The sequence below is a fragment of the Protopterus annectens genome, chromosome 10.part0 (assembly GCF_019279795.1).
Source record: "Protopterus annectens isolate FY-2018-M chromosome 10.part0, PAN1.0, whole genome shotgun sequence".
In the NCBI taxonomy this organism is placed as follows: domain Eukaryota; kingdom Metazoa; phylum Chordata; order Ceratodontiformes; family Protopteridae; genus Protopterus; species Protopterus annectens.
The window spans coordinates 1712582840-1712604480 of NC_056744.1; positions in this window are offsets into that span (position 1 = coordinate 1712582840).

The following is a 21641-nucleotide window of genomic DNA, read 5'->3' on the forward strand; positions in this document are numbered from 1 at the left end:
GACACTTTCTTGAAGTCTAGCTGGACTCATTCCTCATCTCTAGTTTCTTCTCAACTATATGTCTCACTATAAAAATTTAAGTCGGTTATGCTGCATCTGAACTGAATCCAAACTGCTCATTTCCCGTCTTATTTTCTACTACTATGCATATTAGATTATCAAAGAACCCCCTCTAGAACTTTCCTGTAGAGTATCAGAAGCTTGGTACCTCTGTACTGCTCACAGTTGTAAAGATGTCCTTTGTTTTCCTACACTGGCACTAGAATACTTGTTCTCCTGTCAAATCGAATATACTGTTCTCTCTGTACTGTTACAAGTACTCTGAGACACCATTTGTCCCCTAATTCCCTCAACATTGTTATCCTATATACCATGACCTCATCTGAGCCTGCTGCTTTTCCTAACATCAATTTTCTTACAACCTCTAAGGCAGGCTTCTCTCTGCTTTCATCTTTTTCATTGTCTAGTACAGTACAGATTTGTTTTTTTTTTCCCATTTAGGAGGAGCTAGAAGTACTCCTTCCATTTGCCTTTGATGTCCTGTGGACTGGTGAGCAGATCGTTGCTGGCACCCTTTATGAAGGGTGTATGATGATTATTTTATCTTTCTGTCTTTGCCTTGCAGCCTGATAGGGTGCCATCCTCTGAGTTACTTTCCCAAAGCTGGGAGAGGGCCTTTACTATTACAACTCCTCTCTTTTGTTTTAGCCAGTCAATATTCCTCCTTACCCTGGTCCATCTTTTCTGTCTCTCACTTTTCCTGCACTCGTTTTTTTCCTTTGATCACCATTTCAACTTCTGTATTCCACCGCCAGCTTTCCTTCTGTATATTATTTCCATAACTGGCTTGGCTGTACATCTGTTCTATAGTCCTTGCACTTGGTATTGAGGTGCTGCCATTCTTCTCAACTCCCACCTCCTTTCTCCTCTTTCTGAAGTACTAGAGCCCTAAGTATTTCCTTCACCTCTTGTGCTTCCTCTCCAGCCAACTTCAAGGTCTTCAGCCTAGTCCCTGTTGACCTTCGAGCCTTTTCAAACCACTGCTTATTGGTGATTGTGGCAACCAGTGCTTTATTTGGGTCTACTGTTTCACTGGAGATGACTTTGTAATCACTGCTTCTACCCCTTACCAGGAGGAAGCCTACCTCAGATGCATGTTGGTCACTCTTGTATGTGATCCCATTAACACCGACTCATGTTGTCCTGCTTTATCTTGTTTGTCATGTAACTGCTGACTGAGAGCACTCTTTCTTCACTGTCACAACCCTGCTATGGGCCATAGGCTGAGACCAGATTGCATGGCCCCAGTTTACCAACTTTACTGAACATGCCAGAGTGAGCCTAATGAGTCCCTGTTCCAAGGACCAATTCTATTTGGGCTGGAAGTAAAGTCTTTAATGGAGACTATGAAAAAGGAGTACAAGTCTGTCACTTCTATTAAAGCTAAATTCAGTTTCTTCAAAGGACAATTTTAAAATGCAGAGAGGCCCCATCACATGTGGTTTAGGAACTGATAGTAAACATTCTTGGAAAAACATGAAGAGCCAAAGTCATTTCCTGAGGGGTTGTGTGCCCCAAGATATGGGAATCCTCAGTAATCATCAGGCAGCCTTTGTTTACCTGTATATTACCAACAGTAACCAAAAGGACATGCTGAGCTTCTCCCTTTTGGTAATAATCAGTGGTCCTTTGTTCCTCCACCTGTCATTATTGAAAGAGACAACTGTTGGCAGGTACATGAAAACAGCTATATCCATGAGTTACAAAGTGCCCTTCCTTTTTATCCCAGTTCCCTCATTTTCTGTCCTGCCAGACATCTCATCCCATCAAAACAAATAAATAAATAATGGTAGAATGGAGTTCCTGAACCACTTAAACCAGAGATTTATCCAGAAGGTCCAACCAGACTAGATAAGTCTAGTATTGGTCCTGGTTCTTAGTGTTATAAAATAGATAATGCTGTATTTAAGTGACATAAATACATTGTTTGTGAAAGCTTTTTGAATAGTCTGTATATTTATTCTTTTCCTGTCTGGCAGAAGAAGATGGATGTACTTAGTAGGCCTCCAGGATACATATCTTAACATATGCATCGCAAAAAAGTCCAGAAGATATCTGAGATTTGGGTCTGTATTAGAAAAACAAAAATCCAAAAACACGAACAACCTAAAGGTTGAAAATGCAGCACCTCGAACACACTATTGTGGGGGCTGCACCACCACACCCCCCTGCTAAATCTATATACCAACTCTAAGACTGCACTACAGTGAGAAAAGGGCAAATATTTCAATCCTTACTGTACAGCAATTTCACAAGAAGCAAATCGAGATCAGGCATTCCCAACCTTTAGGTCATTCGCTATTTTCAGCTTTCGGTGTTCTGATAGGAACTATGTGTTTTTTGGAGTCAGAGACTGTCCTTACCAGTTATGGACACTACAATTTGGTGTCATCTCATTCCCCAGAATATTCAACATATATGTGGCTCATCTTATACATATGAATAAGAGGAAGAGGCTCGGGTGTTCATTTAAGTAGTTTATTGTTTACAAACACATCAGGATGGATAGCAGGAACGTTAAACTTAAACTAACTGACTGACTACTACACACATCCATGCTTTCACTCTGGCTGCACACTCAAAATGGCACTCTTGCTTGCACGTGCTCAGTAATTATATGCACGTGCCCACTGACTGGAATGCTTCTTAAAGGCACATCACAGACTGTGTTGTACATCCTCCTCTTTACTGAGCTGTCTCATATTGACAATGACATTTGTATAGGCATGCAATTTTACAGACAATAATAAACAAAACAACAGTCATGTTCACGTTGTCATGTATCTGGAACTAAGTGTGGAAATGTGACCTGGTCTTGTAATAGTTAGGAGTAAGATTAGCAACAGGGACAGTCACTGTGTTCTTCCTGAGGACTCTTGGGATTCTTCTCAGGAACAGGGATTGCTGACAGAATGTGCTCTGGAACAGGAACATTGGACAACTCACTCTGAGAATTAGTCTTTGTTACAGGCAAGATGCTGTTATGCTGGCTTGGACACTGGTAATAAATGTTGTTCTTCGTGTTTCACTGTTGCAGTAATCACACTTGGGTTGTATGCCTGCATGTAGCCCTCAGTCAGCCTGAATACCAGAGTCTTGGGATTTCTGCATCAGATGCTGTCGTCTCTTCCATGACATCAGGTTGTTAGGGGTATAAAACATGCAGCCAATGCCATTACATCAGTCTTTCTTGCCGAGAAGGAGAACGAAGCAGAAGCAGTTCACAAGGTGCTGGTTGGCCGCTACCTGAAATTTTCATTTTTCGAGTTTCAAACCTGAAGTCTTCTAAAGCTAAGTACCCCACTGGGGATCCTTTTTTCTTGCTCTAACCGATGTCAGAAAAAGTTAACAATTGTCTTGCCTGTGGAAAGCAAATACCTCACAGAGATTTTCATTCTTACTGTGTCACCTGTTTAGGCCAAGACCACGACATCCCTCGCTTTGGTTTTGTGCCTTGTTTAACACCCAAACCATTCATCGTCGGACTATCTTTGCTGCTAAATTCTTTTTCTTCATTCTCCATATTCCAAAATGGCTTCAATAAGCCATCCGATTACCGATCTTCCAAAAAAAAGTAACGATAGAGACAGACCGCATAAGTCCAAAACTGTTGACGATGCTTCCGTTAAGCTAGTCATCAGTCCACTGGTACTCAGTGAGTCACCTATGCAGCCCCTAATGCCTGCTTCTACAGATTCACAGGCCTCTGCTGAGACCCATTCGGAGTCCAGTATGCCGAGAGATGCTTCTTCAACTGTGGAACCTGTGGATGTCTCTACCTTGGATGGGTCCAGAGCCGCTGTGCAGGCACTGGCTTCTGAGGGTGTATTCTGACCTACCAATGTTTGCATTAAACTGACAACTTCATTTTTAGCTAAAACTACAGAGTTTCACAGGCCCAGAGTACGCACTACGCATATAAAACCGACAACCAAAGCACATGCTCATGCTCCCATGCCACAAAAACAAATGGTTGGAATGGCTGAAGACCTTGTTACCTTAAGTAGGGGAAGTCAGCCTTCCCCTGCTAAAAGACAGCAATTGAATTTCCATCTGATTCTACAGACCAGGAGTCCGATGACTCTGACCCTTCTGATTACGAGGACATACCCTTATTAACCTATGAGAATTCATATGCAGAGGAATCCATTCCCTCTACCTCCCCTCCAGAGGATTTTTCTTTTGGTGAAAGTTTGCATACTTTAAGAGAGCATTTCCACTGGGAATGCCAGGACTACCCTCAGTCCAAAAAGAGACTCAGAGAATTTTTAGAGTTGCCTCAACTCAGGCCTCTAGCTATATCCCCTCTCCTGGATATTGTAGATGATGTCTTCATGGAATCCAATCTTACTCCAGATACTTTACTACCAGCACCTAGAAAACCTGACAGGTACTACAGAGTGTCTGATTCTTAAAATTTCTCTTTAAGAATCCTACTGCGGATCCAGAGACCATTTCCCAGGGACCTAAAGGCATTAAGGCTACTACAGCCAAAAACCCTACCCCTTCAGACAGGGATTCCAGAGCTTTAGATAGACGGGGTAAGAAGGTATATACCTCTACAACTCTTGCCATCAGGGCCTTGTATTGCCAGTTTCACATGTTGAAGTGCCAGCAACATATTATGGAAATAATTAAACAAAAAATGGTGTTACTTCCAGATTGTGCAGAAAATAAAGATTTACAAGAGTTAATGCATTCTGCAAACCAAGTTAGTAAGCACACTTTGCAGTGTGGCTTTGATGCTCTAGAAGCATCTTGCAGGACTCCAATCACTGGGTCTGTACTGAGAAGGCATGCTTGGCTGAAGGAACAAATCTTGCCAGATCATGTCAAATCAAAATAAAAATTACTAGGCGCTCCTTTAAATCAGGACCATTTGTTTGGCACCAAAGCAGAATAAGTTCTTAAAAAGATGGAAGAAAAAGCTAGATCTATGCAAACTGTCAAAGAATTCTTACAGGTGCAGCCACCTACATTCAGTAGGTATTGGCCTTCTAAAAACTGGTCCTTTCCAGCCCCTTCCAGGCCTTCTCAGTCCAAACCCAGGGGAAACAGACCATCAAGACTACAGTCTCAAGGTATGCAGAGATCTAAACAATGGACTGTTCCCACCTCAAAATCAGGGAGTGGTAAGCCACCCCTTATGGAAAAAGTTCACAATGACTTGCAATTATACTTCCCAGCCCTACCCAATTACTAGCACCCCTAGGAGGAAAACTTGCCCTTCATGCAAAAAACTGGATGCCCATTACTCAGGACCAATGGGTTCTAAACATTGTATCCCAGGGATACAGATTCTACTTCCATTCACTGCCAACCCCAAGCGGGTTTCCAGACCTTCCTCCAAATCAGTGGGCAGAGGCCCAAAGGCAAGTACTTTCCCTGCTCAATGTCAGGGCTATCCAACCTGTTCCAGTAGAACAAAGGGGACAGGGTTTCTATTCCAGACTGTCCCTGGTGCCCAGAAAAGAGGGCTCTTGGTGTCCAATCCTGGATCTTTCAATCCTCAGCACCTTCCTGGTGGTCCCAAACTTCAAAATGCTTACCTTACAACAGCTTCTTCTTATGCTAGCCAAGGATGCCTGGTTAGTCAACCTAGACTTAAAAGAAGCTTATCTGCACATCCCCATAAGGGAGTCCTGCAGGAAATATCTACGTTTTAAGTTCTCTGCACCTCCCTTTGGCTTATCTACTGCACCCAGAGTATTCACAAAGTGCCTGGCTCCAGCCATTGCATGCTGCAGGCAGAGAAATATTAAAATGTTCCCATACCTGGGCGATTGCCTGATTCAGGCAGACAGTCAGGAATTGCTACTTCAGCACCTGGCATTTGTAAAAAAAAGACTCATAGCTTCTTTGGGGTTCACCACCAATGAAAAGAAATCACAACTGGTGCCCAGTCAAAAAATTGTATTCCTAGGAGCAAGCTTGAACACAACTTCCCAGATGGCATTTCTCATGCCAGAAAAACAGGTCTATTTGACCAGCTACTTCAAACAAATGGCCACCAAAACCCAGCTATCTGCAAGGAAAATACTGCAAGCCCTAGGGTTCATGGCCTCATGCATTCTACTAATTTAATATGCAAGACTGCATATGAGGAGACTACAATGGTACTTAAAAAGCCTTTGGTGTCAACATTCTCAGGACCTGGAAACAGTCATTCCTCTCATACCTTGTCTAAGGGCAGAGTTCCTTTGGTGGGCAGAAGCATGAAACCGCAACAAGGGACTGCCTTTCACTCTACCCCTCATTGGCCAAACCCTGACAACAGGTGCATCAGACATTGCATGGGGGGCTCACATGGCAGGCAAATGCATTCAGGGCAAGTGGAGTCCAGGACAAATTCTCCTGCATATCAATCAAAGAGATGCTAGCTGTACAGAATGCTCTGACAGCCTTCAAATACCTAATCCTTCCAGGACAGCTGCTGATAAAAACAGACAGCACCACATTTATGTGGTACATAAACAAGCAGGGGAAACCCATTCTTACCCACTCTGCAGGTTAGCCATGGCCCTGTGGAATGCAGCCTTGAGCAACCAAGTGCATCTACAAAAATCAATTCCTGCCAAGCAAACAAAATTCACTGGCAGCTGACTTAAGCAGAAATCTCCTGGACCCATACAAGTGGAAATTGGAGCCCAACACCTTCAACCTTCTAATCTAGAGGTGGGGGACACCAGAGGTGGACCTCTTTGCCTCCCCCGAGAACCACCTCTTGAGCAAATTCTGTACCAGGAACCCTCACAGCAGGGCCTGGAAGGTGGATGCCCTTTCCTTCAATTGAGAAAACCTCTCAGTTTATGCATTTCCCCCTCTACCCCTCCTCTCAAAAGTACTACTCAATATCAAACAGGACAGGCCAAGATCAATTTTTATTGCTCCAGACTGGCCACGCCAGCACTGCTACCCACTCCTATGCAGTCTGACAACAGTACCACCCTGGCACCTCTAGCAGACACCCTCCCTGCTATCTCAGCAGGAGGGACAGATTTTGCATCCACAGTTTCAAACCCTAAACCTTGCAGCCTGGCTTATCCCCTAAATACACCACCAGCAACCCTCAGCAAACAGGTACTGGATGTCATTCTTGAGGCCAGAAGGCCTAGTACTATGAAATCCTATGCTGAGAAGTGGAAAATATATTGTTCTTGGAATCAGTCTCAAGGAAAGGACACAGCAGTGCCCTCCTTACCTCAAATCCTTAATTACCTAGCAGAGCTACTCCACAGAGGCCTATCCTTCTCTTCCATTAAGATTCATGCCTCTGCTATCTCAGCTCATTATAATACTGAGCCACCTCTATTTTCTCACCCTCTCATCAAACAGTTCCTAAGAGAGGCAAACAACTTAAGGCCCCCTAGGAGAGCTCCCACCCTTGCCTGGGACCTTAACTTTGTACTGGAAAAGCTCACGCTTCCCTCTTTTGAACCTGCTACTTCAGCGGAGTTAAAATGGGTCTATATTAAATCAGTGAACACTTAGAAAAGTGAACACTGATTTATCGACCCATGTAAGCGAAAGCTTACAATCCCAAACACTCAGAACAGAGATTTTTTTTCCCAGGGAAAACAAATCGCTGTTCCAGAAAAGAAAAAGAAAAAAAAAATTTTTAAAACATTACATAAAGTGGGGGGGCTGTGCCCCTCACATCCCCCTACTTAAATATACCAACTCAGAGATTGCACTAAAGTGATGAAAATGGCAAAATACCGAAGGCGTCCAAGTGATTTCTTTCCCAGGGAAAGCATTCGCTTATATGCCGTTTCAGTATTTTGCCATTTTGTGCTTTCAAGTTCGATGAAGACACATTCCAAAGAATGTGTCTTCGATCATTTAATAGGGAACCATTAAAATTTCTCCCTTGGAAAACAGCCTTGCTTCTAAAAATAACTTCATCAAGGAGAGTATCTGAGTTACAGGCACTAATGGCTGTGGAACCCTTCATTATTTTCCATGCTGACAGGGTTTCCCTCAGGACTAACCCGTACTTTATGCCTAAGGTGGTGTCCAGTGTGGCTCTAAATCAATCCATCAATTTGCCACCCTTCTTCCCTAATAAAGGGGAAAGGATCCTGCACTCCTTGGATGTGCACAAACAGCTAAGGTTCTACCTTGACAGGACTAAACCTTTCAGAAAATCTGACCAGCTGCTAGTCAGTTTTGCTACAGGGGCAGACGGCAAGGCCATTTCAAGATGGATAGCACACTGCATCCATTTCTGCCTCAAGCACCATGGAAAACCTACCCCACAGGGGATCAGAACACATTCCACTAGGGCTACTTCCACCTCTACAGCATTTCTCAGGGGAGTCCCTACCAGGGTCCCTACCAGAATTGGATCTGAAGCTGTGTTTGTTCTAAGCTCATCAAAACATGTGGAAGAAAAAAATTTTACTTGCATGACTTCAAAATCAAGTTTCTTATTCTCATGCTGTTCCATGTTTTTTTCTGGATGTTTGAGATAAAGTATCAGCAAGATAAAGAAGTCTGAGTTTTGTGTAAACAAGATTGAAATTCTGCTTTTGCAATTTGAACATCACACATTGCAATTGTACAGGACCTGTATGCATTGGCTTTTTTAAAATAGTGACTAGAGACTGGTGGTCAGTTTCTATCTCAGTAGGTCGGATGCAAATATAATCATGAAACTTTGAACATGCAAACACACTTGGCAAAAGCTCTTTCTCAAGCTACGAGTACTGCATTTCTGTATGGGTTAGAATTCTTGATGCATCGGCTACTATTCTGCTCTCTTGAAGAATGACTGTGCCAAGACCAAACTTAGAAGTATCACAGGAAAGAGTAACTGGTTTGTGAATATCATAGTATCTTAAAGTGGGTGGCAGTTTTCTGTTTCAGGACATCAAATGTGCTTTGGTGGTGTTCTGTCCAGGACCAGGTTACATCTTTGCTTGTCAGTTCTCTTAGCAGTGCTAAAAGTTGACTTAAATCTGGAATGAACTTGACTAAATAGTTGACCGTGCCAAGAAAACGTTGGAAGGCTTGGACAATGTCTGGAGCTGGCATCTCAAGAATTGCTATTTGCTTTGAAGGATCTGGTCATAAGCCTGAACTGGTAAACAAATGACCCATATAGGTAAGTTCTCATAGCCTGAATTTACACTTTTGAGGATTCAGCTTTGATTCACCTCATGTGCTCTTTCCAGAACTTTCTTGAGGTTTCTGTCGTGTTCGACTTCACCATTTCCTCCTGCTAGAATATAATTTACTGTAATAGTACATGGATAGCCAGAAAAAAATTGGTCCATCGCAGGTTGAAGGACTTCACTGGCAGAATTTATTGCAAATGGCATTTTTAGAAATCTGTACCTTCCAAATGGTGTACCCAATGTGGTTAGCAATGAAGATTTTCGATCAAGCAAAATTTGCCAAAATTAACATTTTGCATCTAAGACAGGAAAAACAGTGGCATTTGGCATGAGGACAGCAACCTCCTCGACTGTGTGCATGGGATGATGAGGACATTTCAATGCATTCTTCAAGACTCTTGGATCTATACATATTCTGATGACATCTGAGCTTTTCTTGTGAGGTACTACCATGGAAGATTCCCATTCAGTTGGTTGTTGTTCTGGACAAATTACTCCTAGTTCCACCATTTTGTCTAGCTCAGCTTTCACTCTGTTCTGATGGCTACTGGAACTTTCTGTGTTGATCTGAAAACTGGGCTGACCTCTGGGTTCAACTTCATGGAGTACAAAACTGGGAGTTTGCCTAGTTTGTGTGCAAAATATCAGCATACTCAGAAAAAAAATAGTTTTGGTGAAATTTGAGCTGTTGTCATTCAAGCTTACATGGTGGACTTCATTGTTTAATTAATGCAGTCCCATTTTAAACTGTCTCTGAGGTCTAATAATGACTGCTTGTGTCTTTTTGCTTATGTCTTTTGACTATGTAAAATTGCAAGTCATAGCTGTTCCCAGCAGAGTAACATGAAAGTACTATTGAGCCTACAGTTTGAATTTCCTCAGCACCATAAGCAAAAAGCTTTGCACACTTTGCTGAATCAAGTTGTTCTGCAGATTTTACTCTAGCAAACATTTCTGCTGACATAATGTTACACTTTGAGTCAGTATCTACTTAGAGCTCTACAGATCTCCCATTAATCTGAGCAATACAAAAGATTTTATTCTTTGCCCACAAATCTACTGCATTGACTTTCACCAAGCACAGCCACACTGTCAACATAAAAAGTAGGGTTGCAGCTTTCTAGTTGATCATGCCTCTTGTAGGCTCTGTTTTAATAAAATAATGTGCCTTAATGGATTTTCAAAACCTTTTGAAATGATTCCACTTATTGCAAGAATGGCATTGCTGACCAATAGCTAAGCACTTTTCTCATTTGGGTTCATGATTTCCACCACAATTACGACATTTGGCAATAAAATTTGATACAGCAGCTACCTTCATTGGTTTATAGTTGGTATTAGAAGTGGAGGTAGCCATGAACCTTTTAGATTTTGCTGAGTGTGCCATGGGTTTTACTGGAGCTTGGGCTGTGGCTGCCACACCATTAGGGTTATGTCTTTTAACCCTGTGCTGCATACTATCAACTTTAGCTGCAGAAGGTACTGGAAATCTTGCTTTCTCATTTCTAAGCATACTTTTGTGACTTTCAGTAAGCTTGTATATCTGACAAATTTCTATGGCCTTGTTCAATGTTAAATCACTGTCTCAATGTAAAATCTTTCTCACTGTGTCATTATTAATATCACACACAAGCCTGTCTTTTATCAGCTCATTCCTCAAATTACCAACCTGCATGTTTTAGCCTTATTTCTCAAGTCTGTTATATATGATGCAAATGAGTCACCAGGCTTTTGATCTCTTGTGTAAAATAAGTGTCTTTATATTGTAATATTCATTTGGGGGGGTTACATATTTCTCTAAATTTATGTTTTAAGCATTCAGGGTCTTCCTGCGTTTCAACCAGTACCACAATATGGTGGCCTTCCCCCACCCCTGAAAACACAGCAGGTGCATACACAAATGAACGCTCTCTTTCAATGGCTTCTGACCCAGGCAAATTAAGCAGAATAAATGCCTTTTTACATGCTTCTTTGTCAGAAAAAGCAGCCTGTATGAAAATATTGTATTCCTGCTTAAACACACTCCATTTTTCTGCAGTATTATCAAACACAAGTGGTGCAGGTCTGTGAAATCCTTCTGCCATGCCCACAAATTATAGTAAAATACAATACAAACTTTGGCCTTGAAATTATGTAGGAACGTGCACACACATCAGGCACTTGTAATAATATTCAAATGGGCAATAAACTCTTTGAAAGAATGTACTCTACAAAATATTCTTTGAAATGACTGTACTCTTATACTGCACACACCTGCCAACATTTTGCACACATCAGATATTTTGCATAGCTTTCGTTAATGCAAAAAAGTACTATGTTAGAAAAGGGAAACCATATTTTTTGCATACATTTTATGCAATTCAGGTATTTTTTCAAATGTTTTTGTAATTTCTTCAAATATTTTTATCAGTATGTTGCAGTTTCAACATTTTGTTCAATTAAAAATTTGTTTTGAGCATTCTGAGTGTTTTGATTTTATATTTGTGGTGAGAAAAATCATTTCTGCGAGTTTTAGTACCTGGAATTTGTTTCTGGTGTGTTTGCAAGTCATTTGAGCAGTACAGATGATCCACTTCTTTATATTCCTCCATTTCTAACCAGTTGCCTCATGGTTTTAACTCTTGATCTCATTCTGACACCATGTTGCTCGTCTTGTACTTCCAAATAAGACAAAGAGGCCTGGGTGTTCATTTAAGTAGTTTATTGCATACAGACACATCAGGATGAATAGCAGGAACATTAAACTTACAAACTAACTGACTAACTACTACACCCATATATGCTTTCATTCTGACCGCTCACTCAAAATAGCATTCTTGCTTGCACATGCTCAATATTTATATGCACATGCCCACTGACTGGAATGCTTCTTAAAGGTACATAACTCACTTTGATCTATAATGTACACATAAGTGGTTGCACTGCACTTGATTCTGCAAGTCAGCAAAGTATTTCCATAGCTGGATAATTAGCTCATAACAATCTCCACTGTTAGTAATGTCCATCAGATAGGGAGTCTGTGATTGGCCTGTTCAATTTCTGAGAATAATATTGAATCTAGCTGAGTCCCACCTACAACATTCATACTGTTCATTCTTAGGCTGCAGTGTGGACACAGACTTTTGCATTGTAAGACTCCACAAAGACAGAATTCAGGTTTTTCAAACAACAGATGTTCTTCGTGTTTCACTGTTGCACTCATCACACTTGGGTTATCTCACAGGCAAACGAACTGTTAAAACAAAAACTCTGAGCAGCAAAATAAGGAAGGCACGGACAAAGTATAAGTTTTAAATTAAGTGCTTTTCATTTATGAATAACACAAACTTCTTCAGACAGTACACAATTTAAAATACACAACTTATATAAGAGTATAAAAATCATCAATTAACCAGTCAATTGAATTAAGGAACTATAGTTGACGCCCATTTTTTAAAATATATACACCTTCTAACACTGAATACTCACAAGAAAATAGTCATCTTAATAAATACAAATCTACAAAATACAAAATTATACAAAAAACATGACTATGCACCATAAAACTAAACATTTACTTCCATCAAGTGTATCAGAAATGGGAGTCCGTTATTAATTCTAAATCTCCCATTTCTGATACACTTGATGGAAGTAAATGTTTAGTTTTATGGTGCATAGTCATGTTTTTTGTATAATTTTGTATTTTGTAGATTTGTATTTATTAAGATGACTATTTTCTTGTGAGTATTCAGTGTTAGAAGGTGTATATATTTTTAAAAATGGGCGTCAACTATAGTCCCTTAATTCAATTGATTGGTTAATTGATGGTTTTTATACTCTTATATAAGTTGTGTATTTTAAATTGTGTACTGTCGAAGAAGTTTGTGTTATTCATAAACGAAAAGCGCTTAATTTAAAACTTATACTTTGTCCATGCCTTCCTTATTTTGCTGCTCAGAGTTTTTGTTTTAACCCTTGGGTTATCTGCCTGCAGGTAGCCCTCAGTCGGCCTGAATACCAGAGACTTAGTATTTCTGCATCGGTTGCTGTCACTCCAGGTCTGACATCAGGTCATCAGGGGTATAAAAACAGGCAGCTGACACCATTACATCAGTCTTTCTTGCTGAGGAGCCCAAAGCAGAAGCAGTTCACACGAGTGCCAGCTGGCCGCTACCTGAGTTTTTCGTTATCAAATTGAATTATCCTGAAGTCTTCTAAAGCTAAGTACCCCATTGGGGATCCTTTTTTCTTGCTCTAACCGATGTCAGAAAAAATTAACAATTGTCTTGCACGTGGAAAGCAAATACCACTCTGAGATTTTCATTCTTACTGCGTCACTGTTTAGGACCAGACCATGATGTCCCCCACTGTCGATTTTTTGCCTTGTTCAATGCCCAAATTATTCGACATTGGACCCTTATTGTTGCTAAATAATTTCATTTTCGATTTCCGTATTCTGAAATAGCCTCAGTAAGCCATCCAACTACCAATTTACCAAAAAAACATAAGGATAAAGTCAGAGACAGACCACCCAGGTCCAAAGCTGCCAATGACGCTTCCATTAAGCTAGTCGCCAGTTCGCCGGTACTCAGTGAGGTGCTTTCACAGCCCCTATTGCCTATTTCAGTGGATTCTCAGGCCTCTACCGAGACCTGTTCGGAGTCTGTTATGCCACAAGACTCTTCTTCAATGGAACCTCTGGATGTCTCTACCTTGGGTTCAGAGCCACTGAGCAGGCACCAGCTTCTGAGGAAGTTCTTCGCACTACTGATATTCAACACAAACTGATGACTTCTTTTGTGTCTTCAGTTCTGTCTAAAACTACTGAGTTACTAAGGCCAAGAGTCTGAGCTACGCCTAAAAAAACGATGACCCAAAAGCATGCAAAAACATGCACCTTCTTCCTTGCCACAACATCAAATGGCTAAAATGGCAGAAGACCTTATTATGTTGATTAGGGGAAGTCAGCCTTTTCCTGCTAAGAGAAAAAGAGACCTGTCCCCAGCAGCTTTAACAGACCAAGAGTCCGATGACTGAGGTATCTGATTATGAAGACATGCCTTTATCTGCTTATGAGGATTCAGATGCAGAGGAATCTATTCCCTCTGCATCTCCTCCAGAGGATTTTTCTTTTGGTGAAACCTTACACACTTTAAGAGAGCATTTCCACTGGGAATGCCAAGACTATCCTCAGTCCAAAAAGAGATTCAGAGAATTTCTAGCCTTGCCACAAAATAGGCCTTTAGCAATACCCCCAGTCCTGGATGTTGTGGATGATGTCTTTAGGGAATCCAGTTTAACTCCTGATACCTTACCCCCTGCTCCTAGGAAATCAGACAGGTACTACAGGGTTCCTGACTCTCACAAATTCCTTTTCAAAAATCCTACTGCTGACACAGAGGTCATCTCCCAGGGACCCAAAGGTATCAAAGCAACTACAGCTAAGAATCCCACTCCTTCAGACAGGGATTCCAGAGCTTTAGACAGATGGGGTAAGAAAGTATACACCTCTGCAACTCTCGACATTAGGGCTTTGAACTGTCAGTTTCACATGCTGAAGTACCAACAACATATTATGGAACTTATTAAGCAAAAAATAGTTACCTTTACGGACTGTGCAGAAAATAAAGAATTACAAGAGCTTATGCATTCTGCAAGCCAAGTCAGCAAGCATACATTGCAGTGGTGGCTTTGATGTCCTAGAAGCATCTTGCAGGGCAGCAGTCACTGGTTCTGTGCTGAGAAGGCATGCTTGGCTTAAGGAGCAGACCATGACAGACCATGTCAAATCAAAATTACTAGATGCTCCTTTGAATAAGAACAATCTGTTTGGTACCAAAGCAGAAGAGGTTCTTAAAAGGATGGAAGAAAAAGCTAAATCTGTGCAGACACTCAAAGATTTCTTGCAAGTACAGCCTCCTAGATTCAGTAGGCATTGTCCCTCAAAACATTGGTCCTTTCCAGCCCCCTCTAGGCCATCTCAAACTAGACCCAGGGGAAACAGACCCCCCCCAGACTACAGTCTTCGGGTATGCAGAGATCTAAACAATGGAGTGCCTCCACTTCAAAAACAGAAGTGCTAAGCCACCCCCTTATGGGAAGACTTCCCAATGACTTATCAACTCCACTCCCCACCTCTGCCCAGCTGCTTGTGCCCCTAGGAGGAAAACTTGCCTATCATGCAAAAACTGAACTTCCATTACCAAAGACCGATGGGTCCTCAACATTGTATCCCAGGGGTACAAATTTTACTTCCACTCACTGCCAACCCCAATAGGGTTCCCAGACCTTCCTTCAAACCAGTGGGCAGAGGCACAAAAACAAGTTCAATCCCTGCTCTCCATAAGGGCAATTCACCCTGTTCCTGTGGAACAGACGGGTCAAGGGTTCTATTCAAGAATTTTCCTGGTACCCAGAAGAGAGGGCATTTGGTGCCCAATCCTAGAGCTTTCCTTTCTAAACACCTTCCTGGTGGTACCAAAATTCAAAATGCTCACCCTGCAGCAGCTTCTTCCTATGCTGGCCAAAGATGCCTGGCTAGCTACCTTGGATTTAAAAGAAGACTATCTGCACATCCCTTTAAGGGACTCATGCAGGAAATATCTTCACTTCAGGACAGGATCTCTGCATTATCAGTTCTCTGCTCTTCCTTTTGGCTTATCCACTGCTCTCGGAGTATTCAAAAAATGCCTGGCTCCAGCAATTGCTTACTGCAGACAGAGGAAAATTCAAATTTACTCATACTTGGACGACTGCCTGATTCAGGCAGACAGTCAGGAAACACTGTTGCAGCACCTGACATTTGTAAAAAAAAAGTCTAACCTCCCTGGGGTATACCATCAATGAAAATAAATCAAAACTAGTCCCCAGTCAAAAGATTGTATTCCTGGGAGCAAGCTTGGACACAGCATCCCAGATGACATTCCTTACACCAGAAAAACAAGCATATCTGACAGACTACATCAGTCAAATGGCCACCAGAACCCAGCTATCAGCAAGGAAAATCCTGCAGGCCCTAGGGATCATGGCCTCATGCATCCTACTAATTCCATATGCCAGACTGCATATGAGGAAACTTCAATGGTACTTAAAAGTCTTTGGTGCCGACATTCTCAGGACCTGGAAACCATCATTTCTATCATACCTTGTCTAAGGACAGAGTTTCTTTGGTGGGCAGCAGCATGCAACCACAACAAGGGACTACCCTTTACTCAACCCCACGCCACCCAGACCCTAACCACAGACACATCAGATTATGCCTGGGGGGCACACCTGGACAACAAGTGCATTCAGGGCCACTGGAGCCCTAGTCAAATTCATCTGCACATAAACCAAAAGGAAATGCTAGCTGTGCAGCACGCTCTAACAGCTTTCAGATCCCTACTCTCGCCGGGACCCCTGCTAATAAAAACAGACAACACCACAGTTATGTGGTACATCAATAAGCAGGGGGGAACCCACTCCTTCCCACTCTGAAGGCTAGCCGTGGCCTTGTGGAACATGGCCTTGGACATGCAGGTCCATCTGCAAGCTCAGTTCCTGCCAGGCAAACAAAACTCACTGGCAGATGACTTAAGCAGAAATCTCCTAGACCCACACGAGTGGCAATTAGAGCCCAGCACCTTCAACCTTCTGATTCAGAAATGGGGGATCCCAGAGATGGATCTCTTTGCCTCCCCTTGCAGTCATCAGCTCAGCAAATTCTGCACCAGGACACCTCACAGCAGTGCCTGGAAAGTGGATGCCCTATCCTTCCAATGGGTAAACCTATCAATCTATGCATTTCCCCCTCTGCCCCTTCTCTCAAGAATATTGCTCAAGATAAGAGGACAGACCAAGGACAGTTCTGATTGCCCCAGCTTGGCCACACCAGCACTGGTACCCACTCCTGCGCAGCCTGTCACTGGTGCCACCTTGGCATGTACCCCAGAACCCCACCCTGCTCACTCAGCAGAGGGGACAGATCTTACATCCACAACTGCAAACCTTAAATCTTGCAGCCTGGCTTATTTCTTGATTTCTCCCCCAGTATCCAGCCTAAGCAAGCAAGTACTGAACATCATTCTTGAAGCCAGAAGACCCAGTACAAGGAAATCCTATGCTGATAAGTGGAAAATGTATTGCTCCTAGATTCAATCTAAAGGAGAGGACACAACTCTGCCCTCCCTGCCTCTAATCCTGGATTACTTAGCATATCTAATCCACAGAGGCCTATCCTCCTCATCGATTAAGATCCATGCCTCTGCCATCTTGGCTCATTACAACACTGAGCCACCCCTCTTCTCTCATCCTCTCATCAAACAGTTCCTGAGAGGGGTAAACAACTTAAGACCACCAAGGAGAGCACCCACCCCTGCTTGGGACCTTAACATTGTACTAGAAAGCTCACGCTACTCCCCCCCCCCTTTTGAGCCTGCAGCATCAGTTCTGGCCATCACTTCAGTGAGAAGTGTGTCTGAGCTACAAGCACTTATGGCCATGGAACCCTTCATTATTTTCATGCTGACAGGGTCTCCCTCAGGACTAATCCTTCCTTTATGCCCAAAGTGGTGTCCAGTGTGGCTCTCAACCAATCTATCCATTTGCCAACCTTCTTCCCTAATCCTCAAAATAAAGGGAAAAGGATCCTGCACTCCTTGGACATGCACAGACAGCTCAGATTCTACCTGTATAGGACTAAGCCCTTCAGGAAATCTGACCAGTTATTACTCAGTTTTACACCAAGGGCAGAGGGCAAGGCCATTTCAAAACAAACAATTTCCAAATAGATAGCACACTGTATCCATTTCTGCTACAAACACCATGGGAAACCAACCCCTCAGGGGATCAGAACATGTTCCACTAGAACAACTTCTACCTCTACAGCATTCCTCAGGGGAGTCCTTACCAGGGACATTCTGGAGGCTGCTACCTGGAGCTCTGTGCACACATTCACCAAGCATTACTACCTGCCTATATTTTCCAAATCCAGGCTGAATTTTGCAGTTGCAGTCCTACAGGGCATTCTAGCCAACCCAAACACTTCTTTACTCTCTCCACCCTTTCTACAGCTTTGGAAATCAACCCAAGTGTGATAACTACAACAGTAAAACATGAAGAACGTAGTACAGTTGTGTACACTTACCATAAATGTAGATGTTCAAGTGTATTCACTGTTGCAGTCCTGGTTTCCCTCCTTCCAGTCCCCTTCTCACTCTCTCTCCTCTCTGTGTATACTACCCACCCCTTGCAGGGGTATGGGTATTGGTATTTACATTTTACTTGTGGAGATTTTTCCACCATAGCTTAGCTCCCTACTGGGGGGCTCCTGACATTTGGGGCAAGAAAAACTAATGTAATGGCATTGGCTGCCTGATGTTTATTGTGTTTCACTGTTGCAGTCCTAACAAAATGGATTATCTGGCTCCTGGTAGCCCTCAGCTGGCCTGAATACCAAAGTCTTCGGTTTATGACATCAGCTGCCGTCAGCTGTAAACCTGATGTCAGGTATAAAGGGAAGGCAGCCAACGCCGTTTCCTCAGTCTTTCTTACCGCAGAGCCCAAACCAGATGCATTTTGCATGACTGCCAGTTGGCTGATTACCTTCTTTTTGTATTCCGACTTTTAAAGTTGAAGACATCCTCAGATAAGTACCCCATTGGAGACCCACTTTTCTTGCTTTAACAAATGTCAGATAAAGTCAATAACTGTCTTGCTTGTGGAAAACAGATTCCGCGCCATGATTTTCATTCTTACTGTATAACGTGTTTAGGCCTTGAGCACAACATCCTGAATTGAGATCTCTGTGCTTCTTTCAACCCACATACCATACGCCATAGGGCTAAAATTTTATTTAAGCATTTCGGAGTCTAGCCTAAGTTTGTCGGTATGGCGTCCTCAGGTATTCCAACTTCAGATGTGCCTAAGAAAGACAAAGACCATGACAAGCCTAGGGTCAAATTGCCCAATGACACTACCATTAAGTTGGTCGTCAGCCCAACGGTAGACAGTGAGGTGCCTTCTCAGCCCCTACAGCCCATGGACGTTCTACCCGCAGGCCTCTGCTGAGACTTTTACTGAGTCCTCCATGCCTCAGGCCTCCTTTTCATCTTCTGACCCTCCGGCCGTCATCACCTCTGATGGCTCTGGAGCCACTAAATAGGCACCGACTTCAGAGGCCTCTTTAATTCGCCATGACACCTAAGCCAGACCAACTACTGTGGTTGAGACTTTGGCTGTTGCTAGGCCTCCTGAGTCCCTCCAGCTTACTGGCAAAATTTCCAGTCACAAAGCTACTCAAAAACAGGCTCTGGCCTCCCCTCTTTTGCCTCAGTCTCAGATGGTTAAAATGGCTAGTGATCTTTTGACCCTTATCCGGGGTTCTCAGCCCCCCCCCCCTTCAAATAGGGCTAGGGAATTGTCTCCTGATGTTTTGTCTGCCTCAGATTCTGAGGTTTCCAGCATTTCTGCTGATGAAGAGGGAAATTCTCAACTTTTTTCAGGTTTTGAAGATTCTGATGCAGAAGAATCTATCCCTTTTGCCTCCCCTCAAGAAGATTTTTCATTTGGAGACACTCTGAATACTCTTAGAGAGCACTTCAAGTGTGAAAGTCAGAACTTTCCACAATCTAAAAAGAGAATCAGGGAATTTTTGGATTTACCACAGCATAAGCCTCCGGCTATCCCTCCAGTATTAGAAGATGTGGATGATGTTTTCCTGGAAAATTGCTCTGGACAGGTGGGGTAAAAAGATCTACACCTCCGCAACCCTTGCCATTAGGTCAGTTAATTGTCTTTTTCATATGCTTAAGTATCAGCAGACTACTCTGGAGACTATTAAGGCTAAAATTGGTACTGTTCCTTCCCTAATGGAGAATAAGGACTTGAAAGATTTATTAAATTCTGCCACCCTTGTCAATAAGCATTCTCTGCATTGTGGTTTTGACACTTTGGAGGCTTCCTGCAGAGCAGCAGCCACTGGTTCTGTTATTAGGAGACATGACTGGCTCAGAGAACAGCCTCTTTCTGTACCAGTCAAATCAAAATTGCTGGATGTGCCTTTGCACAAGGATAATCTTTTTGGTACCAAAGCTGAAGAGGTGTTGAAAAAGTTGGAGGATAAGGCAAAATCTATGCAAGCAGTTAAGGATTTCTTACAGGTTCAACCTCCTCATTTTAGTAGACATTATCCTACCAAGAACTGGATCTTCCCTGATCCTATCAAGCAAAGCCGCTCTAAGCCTAGGGGCTTTAGGTCTTCTAGAGGTCAAACTTCTGCCCCTCAAAAAGCTAAGTAATGGCATTCTTCCTCTTCTAAATCAGGGAGCTTTAATCAGCCTTCCCAAGGCAAACATTCTCAATGATTCAGGCCCTCCCGTGCCTGCCTCTGCTGGCCCAAGTTTTCCTTTGGGGGTAGGTTAGCCAAGTTTGCAGAGGTATGGTCTACAATCACAGACGACAGATGGGTACTCAAAATAGTATCCCAGGGTTACAAGTTCCACTTTCACACTTTTCCTGTCCGTCAAGAATACCCAGATATCCCCCCAAAATCAAAGATCAGAGGTAGAAAAGCAAATTTCATCTTTGCTGACTATGAGAGCAATAGAGCCAGTAGCTATACTTCAGACAGGCAAGGGTTTCTATTCAAGACTTTTCCTGGTATCCAAAAAGGAGGGCACCTGGTGCCCTACTCTGGATTTGTCCACTCTCAACACTTTTCTGGTGAAACCCAAATTCAAGTTGCTCACTCTTCAACAATTACTGCCCATGTTGGCCAGGGATTCCTGGCTGGTGACTTTGACTCTCAAGGAGGCATATCTGCACATCCCAATAAGGGAAAGTTGCAGAAAGTTCCTTCATTTCAGAGCTGGAGAGCAACACTTCCAATTCTCTGCACTGCCCTTTGGCTTTTCTACTGCTCCCAGATTCTTCACAAAATGCCTGGCTCCAGTCATTGCATTCTGCAGGCAGAGAAACATCCAAATTTATCCTTACCTGGATGACTGTCTCATTCAAGCAAATTCTGCAGAGCAACTTCTCAACGATTTGGAATTTGTAAAGAACATTCTCACTTCTTTGGGCTACACTCTCAAAGAAAATAAGTCAAAATTGGTACCTACCAGGGAGATTGTATTCCTGGGAGTGAGTCTGAATACAGCCGCCCAGATGGTTTTCCTCCATCAAGACAAACAAGAAGACCTTTTGACTTGTTTCAATAGTTTGGCAAGCATGACCCAGCTCTCTGCAAGGCAATTCCTGCAAGCCCTGGGATTCATGGCTTCTTGTATTCTGATGATTCCATATACAAGACTGCATATGAGGAAAATACAATGGCACCTCAAGAATCTTTCGTGTCAACACACACAAGACTTAGACGTCATACTTCCTCTGATTCCTTGTCTGCAGATGGAGTTTCTTTGGTGGGCAACAGCCTGTTCACAGAACAAGGGTCTGCCTTTTTGCCCACCTTCTGCCAGCCAGACTCTCACCATGGACACCTCAGAC